We start from the raw sequence: 17,529 nt of genomic DNA, 5'->3' as shown, positions 1-17,529 counted from the left end.
CGTTCCGAGTCGCAAGTCCTTCTCTGATTTTAACGTTTGACCCGACTCAACCCGAGTAATTTTTATTTAAACACCCAGTCAATCCGAAATCGAGTCATTTTACGAAAGGTCGCACCAAACCAAATGACAATTTTCAGTCACGAATCATCAACGGGTCATGTTTTATCATCATAAACTAGAAATGTGACATAATAGCTGATCTTCTACCGCATGGTAGCATTTAAAAGTGATGTGATGATAATAGTGTAGTTTGTTGAGAATTCAGTGATTTATAATAGTTTTAGGGTGAACTTTAAATTCTTACATCTAAAAATGTTATGTGGCACATATTGTCGAATACCGTAATTTTCCGAATATAGTGCGTCCCCATGTATAATACGCACCCTTAAAATGGGGTGTAAATTCTGGGAAAAAGCCTGTACCCATGTATAGTACGCACCCTGCATTCGCAGTACATGAATAGTTGTGTTTTAGTACACGATGTTGTTCTGTTTTGCGTTGTCACTGTCGAACAATCATGACATAACGATTACTAATCAGAATACAATTAACGGCATTGTCTCTAAACGAGAGGAGATAGTAGCTGAAGCCTGCGAGGCCGGCGACGCGATAGTTCAGGCTAGCGACAGACGACAACTTGCGCACGAGACCTACTACAATTGCAGATGCGATTGCTCAGGCCAACGGTTATGTCGGGCGCACCAGTCCTGTTGGAGATGCGACTGATTACGCAAGCGATTATATCTTGCGCACATGGCCTTCTGTGCAGGCGATTGTTAAGGCCTGTCGTTGACGCGATGAATCAGCAAGGATTGCCGCGCACGCTTGTAGCAATCAGCGACCTAATTCGCGTACAAACGGCAAACTAACTCAGAAAGAGATCTCGTGCTGGACAGACGACTCTCGTTAATTGGCAACAGTTTTTCGTTAATTGTCAACACGCTTTTCGTTAATTGTCAACATGCTTCGCTCTTTGGCAGCACGCTACACTCTATATTACGAATTACGGGGCACTATGGCTAGAGGTGATGCGCGATTGGAAACAAACATGAAGAAAGGTGTGATTTCAAGTTTTTGATCGAGGGATGTTTTTTTCAAGGCTTGCTGTACCCATGTATAATACGCACCCCCCTATTTTAGGGCAAAAAATCGGTAAAATTTTGCGCATTATACATGGAAAATTACGGTACTTGAAATTCCAAAATGTCGTCGTGGGCCGCACAAACTGTTCTGGCGGCCGCATGCGGCTAGCGGGCCGCGTGTTTGAAACCTCTGGCTTACACCATGCTAGCGTGGGTTGCAGCTAGAGTCAGGACCGAAACAGCACTTCGTACCCGAAACGTTAGTCTTGCCACCAGGATGATCAATAAAACTTCTGGTGTGCCATGTTCCCTCTTTTACGACCAGGCTTTTAGCCACAACTGCATGACAAGTTTTGATGCGATGTGGATTCGCTGTGTATTTTCTTTCAAGTTCCGCCAAATGCGAAAAATATTTCAAGTTAGTGACTGAATTTCGTCTATAGTATGGGTAAATCCATACAGAGGCACCGACTTTTATCTTTTTACGAGGTAGCGAAGTCTTGTGACGTAATAATGGTTCCCTATCGATGACGTCATCGTCGCACTAAAACGCACTTTACTACATGCCGCGTGTACATACAGCGTTAAACCATTTGTGTGACGTTATAATAACCGCCCTGCCCTCATTAATATCAAACCATGAAGTCGAGTTATTAAATGGAATCTTGAAACGGTATGATCATCCGTCCTTCCGACGGAATGCATCGAACAAAAAATCAGAATTTACGTCGCTGAGAATTTGGAGTTGCGTCAATGTTATTAACGCGCATTGCGCCGTGTGAGTAACGAAATACACTACGCACTGGCAAGTAGCACACGACAACTCTCGAATATGAGGTTTCAAGCAGACAATAATGATGATTACAAACGCGAAATCGCGCAGCCAATCAGCAATTGTCTCTTGCGGTTTCTGGCTTCGGGTTGAGTAGCTCGCGTCGCGACAATTGTTTGCAGATTAAAACAGCGATTTTGGCGGCATTGGTGCATTTCCCGATTTACGTTCGCTAAGCATTTTTGGAGTACATTGGTGTATATGCCGCAAATAGATCTAGGAACAATATATAACGTCCTATTCGTATTTAATGTATGGACTATGGGCTAGGACAGAGATAGCCAACCATTTTGCTATTCACGGCCGCATTTCGATTACTTGAGCAGCCTACGGCCGCATTCCTCGGCATATTAGACGCCAAATATCCATAATAAACTGTCCTTGCCCATAACCGGTGAACTCCGGGCGAGATAGTGTAATGGTTATGCGTCCGGCTTCTCGAGCGGTAGGTCGTGGGTTCGATCCCCGGCCGGGTCATACCAAAGACTCGAAAAATGGTATCCGCAGCTATCCTGCTAGGCGCTCAGCAATCACGGATAGCATGGAGGAGAAAAAAAACGGGGGCACAGACTAGATGACCTCATGGGGCCGTATCGCAACTCCGTCGCCAAAGCATCTCGATGGTGCAGGCGAGAAAGAATATCATATCTCTCTCTCTCTCTCTCCGGACTAAAATATGTTTTCATATCGGCTTATTCTACGCACCAAAACCGACGGCCACCAGTACATACTAATTGAATTACGTGTTGACGGCCGCGCAAATTCCCTTTCCACGACCGCAGGTTGGCCACCCCTGGGCTACAATTAATTCCAGCTCCATTCACATGCCGCGATTTTATCAATACAAATCGACTGTCTACCAAATGATCCATAGTTTAAAATTCGATATTGTTGGTCTCGAAACGAGTACGCCCAGCAATCAAGTTTATCGGAATATAGAAAGTTCCCTGTTCAAACGAATCGATTAAATTCAGAGTTTGTGCCACCCAGAATCTCGTGATGCATCAATATCTGACAATGGCATGGCATACTGCACGTTGACAACGAAAATAACACTTTGAAAATGACATTGTGGGACAATTCCAAAGTACGAATGTATCAAGCATACAACAAGAAATATAGATGACGGCAAATGAGAAAGCGTGTATTGTAATCAGTATCGCCATGAATGGGTTTTGAGTCTGACTCCGTATTAGTAGCTTTCGTCGCGACAATTGTTTTCTCATTATATCGGTGTTAAGCTGTATTGCTGCATTTCCGAGTAATGTTACTGGCAAATCCTTGTTAGAGAAACGAATATGCGCAGAAATGAATTCCAATTTGCAGGCACACACCAACACACCTTCCAATTTCGTGCTCCTATTACCAAGACTGTCACGAAGCTAGCTAGCTCAAGAATGGTTTTGTAAACGAATATGGGTGCACATAATTTAGATTTTAGAAAAGCAGAACGTCTATTTGAGCACGTGGTCGGGAGAGAAGATCTATGATGGTACTTCTCAGCACACGCTAGGCGCGTAGCCAGTCGGAAGCTGAGCGGTATATGTATTTTTTTCAAATCTACCAATATCGCATCAATACAAGTGTAAATGACGATCATATAATCTCTTCTTGTTGACGATTTTTGACGTATGATAAGCTTGCTAAAGAGTCCGGAAGTGCTGACAAGTAGCGAGTCCCTGATCTCTGGTGAACAATTGAATACGAGCGCGTATTACACATCCTCGGCGACAGTTTTCCCAAATCAAAATGTTCGAACCTGATGGCACCGATTTCAGATGGTTCAGACGTTTTACGTCTTTTAGAAGTCAAGCCATGATACACATTTTCTGATCGTTACGTTCAAGTATTAGCGAAAATCAATTACGCACGTTACAATCTGTTTTCAGCGATTCGATGTTATTTAGTTTGGCCAGGGGCGGGCAACTTCTCCAGTCGGCGGGCCGGACATAGGAAAATTAGGTACTTGGCGGGCCGGATTGCTGAATCGATACATTATTCCCCCATTTATCCACATAGACAAGGAATAAATCGTATTTAATGAATGTATTTTAACGACAGCAATGTCATTTCAAAGCTATTTCGTGCCGATAATGGCGAAGACAATGCGGATTTGAGAATAACATTGTCATACAAGCGCCGCCATGTCTGCTTCTCTCTGATCAATCAACACACGCTGCAATCCCTAATTAGGATTTCAAAGCGTTCGCTAAGCCCGGTAACCACAATTTACCAAGATATCACTTCATTAGGGTTGAGTAGGTGATGAGATAGCGCCGTTGTTCAACTCTGTGGCCTAATTAATCTCGATGTTGAATTCATGCGGCCCGCGTCCGCTACGAAATTTGAAAAGTGGCCTGCGACTAGGGCTGGGCACAATGATTCGAGTACCCGAATCTGAATCGAGTATTAATTTTAATGATTCGAGTCGAGTAGTAGGCCTAAAAGACGATTTTTCGAGTACTGAAATTATACGCTCTTCATCACTGAAAGTTGATTTATCAACGATCAACGAATTTATGCTAATTTCACTGTTAAAACCTTGAAACCTTGATTGGCCGTATCGTAGCATACGAAACATGAAGTACAAAGCTACGAACGTTACTGGAAATAGCACATTTCCGAAGTCATGATCATCCCACAATATTGTCACCAAGTGCAATGTAATCGGTATGGTCGAAAAAAATAACAAAGTATCCTTAATATGATGGAGAACAGGCATTATCTTCTTTGTGCTCGCTTAAAAGGTACATATTTGAACTTTGCCAAATAATATTCTGCTATGACGTCATAATGAGTAGTACTCGATTACTCGACTCGAAGCATTTTACGTGATTCAGAATCGAATCACTCAGGTACTCGATTTTGCCCAGCCCTACCTGCGATTCGTTTTGAGTTGGCGACCCCTGGCATAAGCGGTGCCTTACAACAGCCTAGAAGTGTGTCGTGCTACAAGTCGGCGGTTACGGAATCCGAAATAAGAATCATCAGCTTGGTGTAAATGACCATTGTAGTCGACAAAAATCATAATTACCACAGACGACAATAGGGCTGAGTGCATCGTAAATGCCGATAATACGAGTCTTCTCGCTTCGACGTGCTTATGCGTAAGCTCCACTCTCGCAACGTTGCGCATACAAGTATATAATAACATGCAGTCACTAACATTTGACATAGTAAACAAGTAGTGGGGAATCTCGGCAGACTGGGGCCGCGGGCTATATTATCATGTAAGATGGAAAACTGTCCGCAGGCCGGACAAAATCCCTTCACGGGCCGGATTCGGGCCCCGGGCCGTATGTTACCCGCCCCTGAGTTGGCGATGTCGCTCTTAAATCAATATGACAATCAGTGTAAACTCGACCGCATTGTCTTCAAACCAGCGAGAGATACGAGCCCGAGACGTGATAGTTAGGCCAGCAATGATATTTTTCGCCTATTAGAGATGCTATCGTGTAGGCCAGCGATGATATTGTGCACAACAGGCAGAAGCTGCCAATGAAGATGCGATTGCGCTGTCAAGCGATGATATCGTGTGAACTGGGCCTATTTCAGATGCGATTGTTCAAGCCTGCGGAATCCGGCTCGCGACGATTGCACGCGCACGGGAATGACTGACCTAATTTCGCGCCCATCTCAGCGGGAGATCATCACACGCGCGCTAATTGACAACCTGCTTCTCGCAAATCGGCCGAGCGAACACTGATTACAAAATTATTGAATTGCAACTGAATATTAGAGTCAGAATGGTCCTTTCAAAATGACGGGGTTTCGCGTTTCAAACAGGGGGATTCGAACCCCGAAACCCCCGTGGCTACGCGCCTGGCACACGCGCGTATCGAAAACGAGGACGTCTTCAACGAGGTCACGTCGATTCGCCTGATTACTAATTACTGGTCACAAATGACTTGGGCATCTGAGCATTTCGTACGAGGTGGCCGCCTCGTAACCGCGTAAGTCGGCGCCTATGATTCCATATATTACTATTCATTTTTGATCCTCTCTCAGCCCCGTGATCAGATATACCGGTCGAGCTAGGGAAGATGGTGTCATCGAAAATTTAGGGCATGCAATTCATAATGATAGCATCTTTGGGCGGGCCCAATTCGTGACCTTCCGTCTGTTACATTTGATAGATATTGGAGTCACCCAAACGTAGCATACTAAAAGAAAACTAAAGAAAATTTTTCATGAAACGCACATACAAACTGTCATTTCTTCACGGGCGCATTTTCATCTGAGATGACATTTGTATTGTGGGGCTCAGATTGGTAGGACAGGATTATTCGTCGCGCCCATCCAGCGGGGTTATGGACAATGGATACATACACGTAGTTTCGGCCAAGCTCTTTCTTTGGTAGCGTGAAGTCGCATGATGACCGAAACTGCATATGTCTTGGTGTATCGTGGCGCGGTAATGGCCGGCACCAAAATGCCTATTTCTATGAATTACACTGGGCAACAATTTTGAACGAAAAATTTGTTGACTTCTATTTTGCACTTGAAATAGGCTAAATTTGCTGTGCTACGACACATGCCCATTGCCCAAAATATGCAAATATTCACGAATTTAGCCATATTACTTCTCAATACCTTATGCAGGGGTTCTCAACCCGCAGACGTTTATTGTGCGGCCCGCGACATTTTTCATTATAAACGCAAGTACTACTGACACAGTATTGTTACAAATTAATTTAGAAACTTGGCACTTTTATCGCTTTTATCGTTTCGTTTGATTACTCGTTGTTGAATGCAGTGGTTCTCAAACTGGGGCGCGCGCCCCCTAGGGCGTGAATCATCTGAAGGGGGCGCGAAACTGAGGTCAACTGAAAAAAATGTTCGCGCTGGGCGCAATTTATCTCCAATTCACAGTTATTTCACTGTGTATAGTCTGGTTTCATATTTGAGAATTCTCTCATCAACAGCCATAACCTTCCATGCCATCAAACTAGCGGTTTTTATTGCTAGCATTCTGGTTGCATTTTGTTATATGACGTTAGGGGGTTGAAATTTTTCCCTATCAAAAAGGGGGGCATGTCTAAAATAGTTTGAGAACCACTGCTTTAATGGGGCGTTTCTTGATATATGATCGACTTCAGATTGTTATTGTTTTGAATCGGTATTCGGCTGGACTCGGATTCAAGAGAATCCCGCTATGTAGTAGGCCTACACTTTAAAAGAGTGTTTGACTCTGCCGACTACGTTACAGACGCATCGTTGAAAATTGCTTGGAATATGGCTAAACCCAAGAAATCTGCTATAGAAGGTGTGATTTCAATAAAACCTTAACGTTGTGTGCGAATATTTGCTGTTTTCGGAACTTAGTAGCAAGGACAACATCACCTGACGAATTTCCAAGATACAGTCGTTCGATTTAATCGTGACCAGATGAGTAACATCAATGCCAGTCGATCTTTTATCGCATGTTCTGAAACACGTTGCCGCATAGACTACTTTAACCCAGCCTCGGACGAATCCACCGACTTTGCATAATATATTTAGAGGAAATGCTGGCTGGGCAAACGTGGGGAGGGGACTAGCGAAAAATGTCAACTTGACAAAGCTGGCTTCTGTAACTATTGGTGCAGGGCCCCAGGCATGGAAGGAAATGATAAGGGGAGATTGGTTTGCTCAGAAACGGCCCCGAACGACAGACTTTTTCTGATATCACTCAGAGCTCAATGTGATAATGGCCTCTGTAACGCAAAAGTTACCTGAATTTAGACTTGCTCGCTCACGCATTGAAACTGAGTTCGGTTCTCTGGTGGTAGAGGTTGAAGTTGCATATACCGACTCGGCAACGAATGCAATGCACGCTCCATGACATGATTTACTTGCGCAGCTAGAAGACAGGCCTACATATTCTTACAACAAGCAGCAGCTGCAAACTTACGAACGCTGTCCATTAATACTTTATAATGCATAAAAATGTACTAAATGCCCGTATACGACTGATAAATAGGCTACAGTAGCCCAAATTTAATAGTAGCCCACAAATACATGGTAATATTATTCTGCGGCCCGCGGCGTCTTTTGCTCTTAAAATGCGGCCCGTTATACAAGGGAAGTTGAGAACCCCTGCCTTATAGAAATGCACACTTTTATCATGTAATACGTTATATAGCCAACAGGTCAAATGAATTATTAGAAAAAATGATACTGGTATCGATCTATGCCGAATTGCCGATGCTTTCACCCATTTTTGGTTAGAGGATGCAATCATCCGAGGATATTTCAGACACATATTTAATGCAATCTGGAGGCTGTGGCAAGAAAAAAATATTACATTTACTATCAGCTATAGGTCCAATGCCCCAATCAGCTTATCTAGTGTCGCTTGAAACTCCTATACGCTCGACATTTGGATCAAAATGAAGATCTTAGGGATGGCAGGCCTAATGATGAAGATTTTGGAATCGAAGATGATTCAGAACGTAAAGTAGTCCATCAACACAAGTGAAATGATCGAAAGAGATATTGTTATAGTAGTAGGCCTACTTGTCATGTGCTTTGAAAGAGATTCCGTCTCGCGAAGGAGGCTTTGGATGTGGGAAAATGGAGCATTTTCAGGAGTAATGCGAATCAGTGAATCGCCTTATTCCGACAAAACCAGTGTTAAGGATTCGTAATTCAGAGATTTGCGTCTCTTCTAGCTGACATTCCGAACTCGTTGAAAGTAGCAAATATTATGATTACCTCCAGAGACGAGGAATTGCATGCGCTGTTGCAGTGCTTTTCAACCTTTTTGTGCCCCATTCGCATTAAAAAAAAATTTGATTCGCACCAGCCAGCCGGAAGAAACATATCACTTTTCCATGCGAAGAGCTTCTTGGAGGTACAGAGCTTCATTATTTTACATTCAGTGCATCGTATTATTGATTAATCAAGTACTAACATCACTGCAGTAAAAAAATCACAGATATCGCACTCCCGTTGTTCTCGAGGTGTTCGTTGCTTTTTCCAGGGGTATCGTACAGTGATTTCCTTCGAAGCTTAAATGGCGAACCCGACAACGAAACACTCACAATTCGCAACAATATCATGATAATATCACTTTCCCAATATATCGACATGTTTCATCATCCCGATGTGAATATGTTTGCATTTTGATCGCACAAAAGAGTGAACTGCACTTGAATCTTAGCATCTATGTTGCGAGCAGAACCTTTTTTTCTGACAACATTCAAAAAGATGCTTCACCGTACTAAGGTATGTAAACCGACTGGATGGTACGATGGGCTTTAAAAACAGGAATGCATTGCTATACAAACCCACACAATCCGAGTAATTGATGACGGTTATTTATGTATAGGCTTAGGCCTCATTCACTTCTTGTCTATGTAATACACAAATCAACACATCTTTCAAGAACAACGCGCGATATCCTTGTGATTGTCAGAGCGTTCTCGAATAATTATATTACTTATGTAAGATTCATGAGGAACACACAGTTATATATGCCAGGGTTGCCAACTGCGGGATGGCTCTTAGGGCAATCGTACAATATTGGCAAACTGACTAAAATAATGCCAAATTACCGTATCTTTAATATCCCAAATATCCTAATACATAAAGAGGAATAAGTTTCAACAGTCTAATTAAGCTTAAATTAGGCTGCAGAAGGAATATCGTAAGACGTACGTCGTGGTGGATTTGATTTTTCTCTGCACAGGGTGCTCAATAGGGGAGTTTGACTCATTTGACTCAATTCCAACCAGTAGAAGCCGAGGTCAGTCAAATTGAAATTTCAGTCATTTTTGACATAATAGTATTTACGGTGAACAATTTCGTCACACCGACATGACCGAAAATCGTGTTCCAGGTATGCCTGAACAGGCAGGGATGTCTTTTCCACTTGTTTTGAACTTGACAAGGGCCTATGGTGGAGTTTGGATGAAGACATCGCCAATAAACGGAAAAAAAAGATATCACACGGATTTGCTGGAAATTGGTCCACTTCATTGAAATAGCCACGTTAAAAGGATGGTGAGATAATTTTCAAAGAGAGTACTTTACGTACTGAAATTAACGACCACGAAAAGGAAATGGACTTACAAGCAGCTAAAATACGGGCAAATATTTTTCTCATGTGATAGTTTGATCTAGAATTATTTTTTGTCGGACCAATTTAGATTTCACGAAATCTATCCTAGGTATGCAGGGCATACCGATGTCTCTCTGCCTTGATTCGAAGTTTTTACTGATTACAAAGTTGCCATTTCCAACATCTCATCCACAGAGACATCAGTTGCATTCCTCAGCAGCTCAGTGTTTTAATATTTCTTTGCTACTTGACATTGACTGATCCAGGACGTTAAAATTGGGCTGATTGCAATTGAGAATGGGCTATGCCAATGAATAGTATTTATGAGTTGAAAAGGAATTTCTGGTACTTCACTTAAGCGTTGATACTAGAGCTTTTTATGTGCTCGAAACTACAGGGAAACTAAATGGTAACCCACTGAGCTTATAAAGCACATTAGTCATTTTCTGATCTTTCAATATCACCTGAACCCCCTTCTTGTCATAGAGTAATGAAAAGCATTGGTGTTTTACCGCAATATATTAATACAATTATATGGTATTTGCCGAATGTGGAGGATGACATGAAGAGAGGACAATAACTTTTGATAGGAATAAGATCTGTCACGATGCCCATTAGTCATATAATTCGCCTGTGAGAGTACTTTAGGAGTGCTGCAGAGCAAATGATAGAATATCATATAATATCAAATCGTATCGTGAAGAAATCTACTTTGACCGACAAAGAATATAGATATTGACTGTCACTTGAAAAATATATTTACCCATATTTTACGTGCTTATTATTGGTTCATTTCCGTTTCGTGGTCGTTAATTTCAGTGTTTAAAGTACTCTATTTGAAAATTATGTCACTATCGTTTTAAGGTGTCTATTTCAATGAAGTGGACTAATTGCCAGCTAATCAGTGTCATATCTTTTTTTCGTTTACTGGCGATGTCTTTATCCAAACTCCACCATAGGCCCTTGTCAAGATCAAAACAAGTGGAAAAGTCACCCCTGCCTCTTCAAGCATACCTGGAACACGATTTTTGGACATGTCGGTGTGACGAAATTGTTCACCGTAAATACTATTATGTCAAAAATGACTGAAATTTCAATTTGACTGACCTCGGCTTCTACTGGTTGGAATTGAGTCAAATGTGGTGTGCAACGTTGTTTTAGGTAACCTGACGATATGACAACTAAGCCGACGAAATTTGAATTTTTTTTTTGAACGGATCTAGTGCTCAAGTTAAATGGGTAGAGTTCGCAATATTACAAAGTTTGTAGTGCAAGCGATGGCGGTACGGTACGAATACGAAATAGGCGAATTTAGCTATGGATCAGCAGGCTTAGTGGCATCGTTAAATAATTATATCTAGGCCTATGCCTTAACGATCTAGACTCGACCTGAGATCATCAGTCCAAGAACAGGAAAGAGTGTTTAAGCCGAAATGGTGTAGTTCGCATTACAAACAGGCTATTGCAATGGTCAGTACATGAAGATCCATCGGACATAAGACACCAATGTGCTTACTCAAATTTCATTTTTAACAGTCTCTTATACTTGGTTAGGTACACGAGTAAACAACACTTGTTACAGATCTAGTGTGCAAATTGTTATAGTTGAAGAAAGACGGAGGTGCCAATGTGATAAACGCGAAATTCTGGCGCCAACCATGCCAAATGATGACACTGGCATCGGCTGCTATTACCTACAGACAAGGTCCGTGCACGGCGGATGTTTTCGAGCAGCTGATACCGATTTCACTACTTGTTTTTTTGAGGCAGCGACACAATCCTCCCGCGCGGGGAAGAACCTCTCACACTTTGCAATATAAACGCATCAGGAGCGTTCCTCACTTGTGAACTAGAAAAGCACAGCTACCAACAAGTCTTTAGAATTGCGTCCAAACGACAAGAGTTACGGACTCACTGTACCTGGAATCTCATTAACTTTATTGGAATTATTTCACGTCAGAAAAGTGAGAAATATGGACAATTTTCTTTCGCGCCACGCTTGTCATTCGCCCCGAATTTTTTTCATTCGCACATGTGCGAACCGTCACACAGGTTGAAAAGTACCGTGCTATTGGATTCGTTAGCAACAAGATTTACTGAAGGCATTGAGGCTGCAATTGTCGAATGCACCATGTGACTGTTGGGCTGGCATCTAATAATGCAGTAACCAAACTGCATATCTCAGTAGTAGCATCCTGTAATATTTCCGGATGCGAGTACCATAACATCTGCTTTGGTGTTGTTTCCAATTCATGTGCAGATATGTCATGTCACATAAGTTTGGTAAAAGGTATAAAGAGGTGACCTTTAATTTTGATGGACCTCATTATGCACAAAGTTGGACAGTGTAACCTCCGCCACTGCAAATAGTTCGGTGATTGGTAGGCCGTCCTTCAACGCCAAGATTTAGAGAAAGTTGGGTTGGAATACAGAAAGACTTTTATCCCCCTGGAGGGCACAAGCTTATCGTAACCAAAGTTGCCAGACTTGAAGAACGAATGGAAAGCGGCTATTTGCAAACAATAAACCGTTATACATATCTAGATACAGATTCTCCGGTGAAATGGATGAAGTCATCAATGAGATAGTGGAAGGTAGCATCTATAGTTTCTTTGATTTATACTCAGCCGACCAATACATTGGCAGATAGCGACAAGCCAGCTCCAGTGTTCGAGGCAAATGGGTGGTTGTATCAGTTCAGTAGAGTTTCTTTCAGTGTCACCAGTGGAATATCTACTTTCCAGCTCTTCATTGAGACTTTCTTTGATCACAATAAGGTGGAAGGTACGGTGATGTATCTTGATAACATCATAGTAGGTGATCAATCACAGGAGATGCACGACAGGTACTTTATGACCTTCATGGCAGCTGCGAAATATTTGACAAATGAACCTAGACAAATATGTTTTTCCAGTAAAAAATCTCGAACGTCTCCGATAATGCATATCAAAGGTGATATCAGACACAACGTGAAAACCGTCGACGACTCGTCAAAATGAGTTCACTTAGAAATGCAGCAGAAACAAAGGACAAACAGAACGCAACTATCCGAAAGGAGGCTGAAGCGATTGGAGAGGTTTATGCAGATGATCTGTTTAACGGTAAAAAGTTCAAGTTGGTTGCTTTCCAAAAGCATTGCCCGTAATCGTCGAGCAATATTGTAACAGAAAAATCAAAAAGCACAGAGATGCTACTGTGGAAGCTGGAATTCAGAGCATCCGATTATGACATTGAACGTCGTCCCGGAATAAGGAATTTTTGACGCAGATCGCTATCGCAATGGTATGGAATCGACAGTTTCGGCGAAGAATATAGCCCTCTATACAGGGAACAGCGGTGGCCTCGAGTCAACCTCCACAACGGATGATGTCGAGCGTGATCATCTAGATCAGCAGATAACTGCTACTGTTCCTGAAGCCGTACCTACTTTATCCAGGTCTACCATAAATCACAAAGTGATCTATTGTTTGTATATTGTGACGATTATCTATTCGTTGTAGCATTTGTATGTATTTTGATTTCCATTTTGTGCTGGGAGATGGTTGCAATTCATGTACCTAATTGTATCTGCCTTTAAATTTATGTTAAGGCCGGTTATTACTTGATCACTGATCTACTCCCCTATCTTTTATAAATTGACCCTTTCTCGTGCCATAGTTTTGGCACATTGTGTGTATTGTAGTGGTATTTTCAGTTAGTGAAATCCTTAGATATGACAGACGGCATACCTAAATATGATTACATTATCAATGGTATTCATTAGGCATCGGCCTCACCGCAGAAATGGTGTTGATTCTACGAAAAAGATTGAATTGCTGTCTTAGGCCGGAAGCACAGCGTGAATTGTAGCATGATTATCAGTTTCTTTGACACGAGTACAATGCATTTAGGTAAGGGATATTCAGTACATGCAATACCTATTAGCAATGTTCTCTCTTATCCGTGCACTACTGACAAAGTAGCTGCACACTTTTTTAGTCGTTACGCACTGCTGTGCAGTGAGTTGGTGAGTGCGCAGTGCGCACAGACTCATTACATTACATTACCTTTTATTCTTTCGTGAAAAAACGCACAGGACTGTGAACCGACGGTGATTAAACACGGTGTCCAACTTCAACTCGTATGTGGCTATAATGTGCAATGACTTGATCAAACCTCACGACTTCCACGAAGCACTAACTTTGACTGTGGTGACTTTGTGCTAACGATTGGAAGATTATGAAGCGGATCGCACGTTTCTAATTAGCGAAATGCTTAGTCCTGGAACAAGGTAAACTGAATTCAAAAAGGCCTTGAACGACGAGCAATCCATGATCAACTGTAACCGCTCCATGACAGCATATGCAATTTGTGCACTGTATCTTGTGCTGTCTTCGGGCTGAGGGTGGTCGCGATCACTTACTACCCGCTTCTGAGTTTTGCAATCGACTTTTTCACAACTGGTATAGGTGTACCGGTCATAGTGAGGTCAATAAATCACATGGAGCGTGGAGACAAATTTTCCACGCTATTACACCGGACAGAAAATATCTTTATACAGTTGCTATAATTTTTGAAATTTAGGCTGGAAACTATTTTTAAAGAGCATCAATGGACAGTAGGGTTATGACTAAAAAAATTTTTTTTGCCTGTAGCAGGAATTGATGAACATTTCGGTATAAATTAATAAAATTATAATCATTTTGTTTAAATCGAAAAAAATGTCCCGCACAAATTAAGTTCAATTTTCGACACTGGTCCAAATTTAGAAAAATTTAAAATTCAAAGATATTCTTTGCTACAAATTTAATCTTCAAATATATGTCCTATTGCACTTCTTGTAAAGTTCATCCATCAATTTGACTTCCCTTTCTGTTATTATGTTAGTGCCAGGGACATCTACGACGGACATATCCGACTTCCAATGAGGTTTTGAGGCACTTTATCGCTGCAGGACATTCGACCGCAAAGATAGCATCAAATAATCCTTGGTATATTCTAGAGCCCGACCGATATTGGATTTTTGGGTCGATACTGATAAAACCGATATCTCACACCTTGACCGATAACCCCAATACATTCAGCCGATATTCAAAAGAAGTTGGATGTATACATAAGCACATTTTCAAAGCTTCAGATTATTTATTTGAACATCTTTCCAGCCATTGTTATACTTGAACATGAAATAAACTAGAAAGGATGCATCTGGACACCTGTGAAGTTTAAGCTATATGAAATATGTCAATGTTCTCAGTCTAGCGGTCAAAGATTATAGCTTTCTGGCTTCCTACTGCCATGCTGTGACGTCACACGTAAATTGCCGATAAATTTTCAGCTCCAATGGCCGATTCCGATAATACTTTCAAAGTGTTATTATCGACGAACCGATAATCGGTCGGGCTCTAGTATATTCCATCTTTAGACATCTGGTTAGAATACCAATCTTCCTGACACGCATTTGCGATGACTAGTGAGCACCACCCCGCATTGCGCAGAGATAGAAGTTCATGCCATTTGATTAGTGGTAATCTATACTATTTTCTTTGAAAGAGCAGCATGCTCTGCACAGGTCATTGATAAACTTAAAATCATCCCTCCATCTTCGGTTTTCTAATATTTTCATCTGAAATTCTTGCTTGGTGGATTGCACCAAGTCTTCGTAGTGTTTTACCACATCATCTCCAAATTTGTAGCTGAGATTCGGATTTGCTGAAGACGTTGGATTGAAGAACTCTTATATATGCGTTAAGAATCGATAATATGATGTTGGCAAACAATATATTGTGGATTATGAAAACCCTTGCTCATCATTGCATTTTGCAGTTTCGAAACAACGCCATTCTGTCGTCCAGTATCAACAGATGCTAAGGTGTCACATATGATATATGAGATTTTCAAATTTTCCTATACAACGTATTCTTCTAATCGGTTTTCTAGACCGCTGAAAATATCTAGAGTTGTTCTACTTTTGCCTTTTCGAACACCCAGTTTGATTTGTGTCTGACAAATTGAAATTATACGATATATACAGTCCACATCTAAAATCGGAATTATTAATTATTTATTAATTATTTAATTTTGACTGTAAACAAGAACACGATAGAAATATTTCAATCTGGGTCATCCCCCAAGGAAAAAAAATATTTGCCAGTAAAGAAATACCAATATGAAATCATGTGCGTCTTTTAGTTTGGTACGTTTTGGCGATTTCCATGTCGTCTGACATAGCAGATATAGGAGGTCACGAAATAGCTTCATGTAAAGAAGTCAATACAACAACGATTCCGCCCGAAGATGTTTAATTATTATTTAGGGGTCCTACCTTTTCCAACATACCACATCGACCATATTGACCGATTTAAACATGAATTATTTAAATTTGTCGCGCTTCGCGCGTTTCGGTGAAATACGGTGACTCATCAAACAGTATATGAAATAGGGTATAGCTGATATGTAGCGACAAAAAGCCAACTGGCTGAGGGTGACTGGGGGTTGGTTTATCACCCTATGGGGCCAAGGACCAACGTTTTCGGGGGAGGGGGGGGGCCGTCGTCACGAAGTGCTGTTTTTCGGTTCCCAATATTTGGGGGGCGATGATCGGTGTGGAGCTTCAAAAGGGGGCGATGAGTCGAAAAAGGTTGGGAACCACTGGTCTAATATGTATCATGTAATTTATTTGCATTACGTAACCTTGTAGTAATTTATTAGCCTATGAGCCTATTTACTAGGGATGGTGTGAACCTCTGAAAGGGTCTGTGTGAACGCGAACGTGAACCTCATGACGTCATGTGACGTCATATTGCTAATTCCAACCCTACATTACAGTGAAGTGATATCTGAATAGCTTCTAGGAGGTACAGAACTTCAATATATAATTGTATAGTATATTCATATTGAAATGAACCCGAATATTTTTTGCTGACACTCGTCAGGGGTAATCGTCAGCAACTAGTAGAGAATTTGAAAGAACATTGTATATGTATATCAACAATCGTATCACAAAATATGACGTCACCAGCATGAAAGAGAGAGTGTTCAATGTACTATTTTTAGGTGGTACACGAACTCCTTTTGTTGACAGAGTTTGGGTTGGTGTATTTTGATAAAAGTCGACTACAAGGCACACAAATGGAAGTGAAGTGATATCCTATAATTGTACTGTACTATTGTACATGATACCTAGCGACGGCTCGGGCCACATAATGTCACAATGCTGAAGTACATATTGACGTTTTAAACGTCACCAATGTATCAACTGGGACAATCAAATGATATAATAATCCCATAAAATCAATATCTTCCGTCGCTTTGCCAACAAATTCGATGAGGACTTGCAAGGGAATACAAGCTTACGCCTAACAGTCTAGGCCAGACCGGACAATGCATTCGGCGTCTGAGTATTGCTACGTTGATATTGAGCAGAGTGTAAATCGGGTTTCTGTACTTGTACAATTGCATGGATTTGGTTTTTATGATACAATAAACATACGAAATCAAGATTGACCCCGTATGCCTGCCAGATTTTTCACATCAAACAACGATATCAATTTCATTGATTGGTTGAATAAGCATCATTCGCTGACTAGCTAACC

The 17,529-nt window shown here is 41.4% G+C and overlaps 1 protein-coding gene across 3 annotated transcripts in view; it reads left to right on the top strand.

The window, feature by feature from the left end:
- LOC145447381 (putative inhibitor of apoptosis) overlaps positions 1-17,529 on the top strand; it is a 42,308-nt gene that overhangs the window by 11,103 nt on the left and 13,676 nt on the right. The window lies entirely within an intron of this gene.

Source organism: Botryllus schlosseri, chromosome 9 (genome assembly GCF_051294905.1).
Source record: "Botryllus schlosseri isolate E-star chromosome 9, Bs_hap1, whole genome shotgun sequence".
NCBI lineage: Eukaryota > Metazoa > Chordata > Ascidiacea > Stolidobranchia > Styelidae > Botryllus > Botryllus schlosseri.
This window is presented reverse-complemented; position numbering and strand designations above follow the sequence as displayed.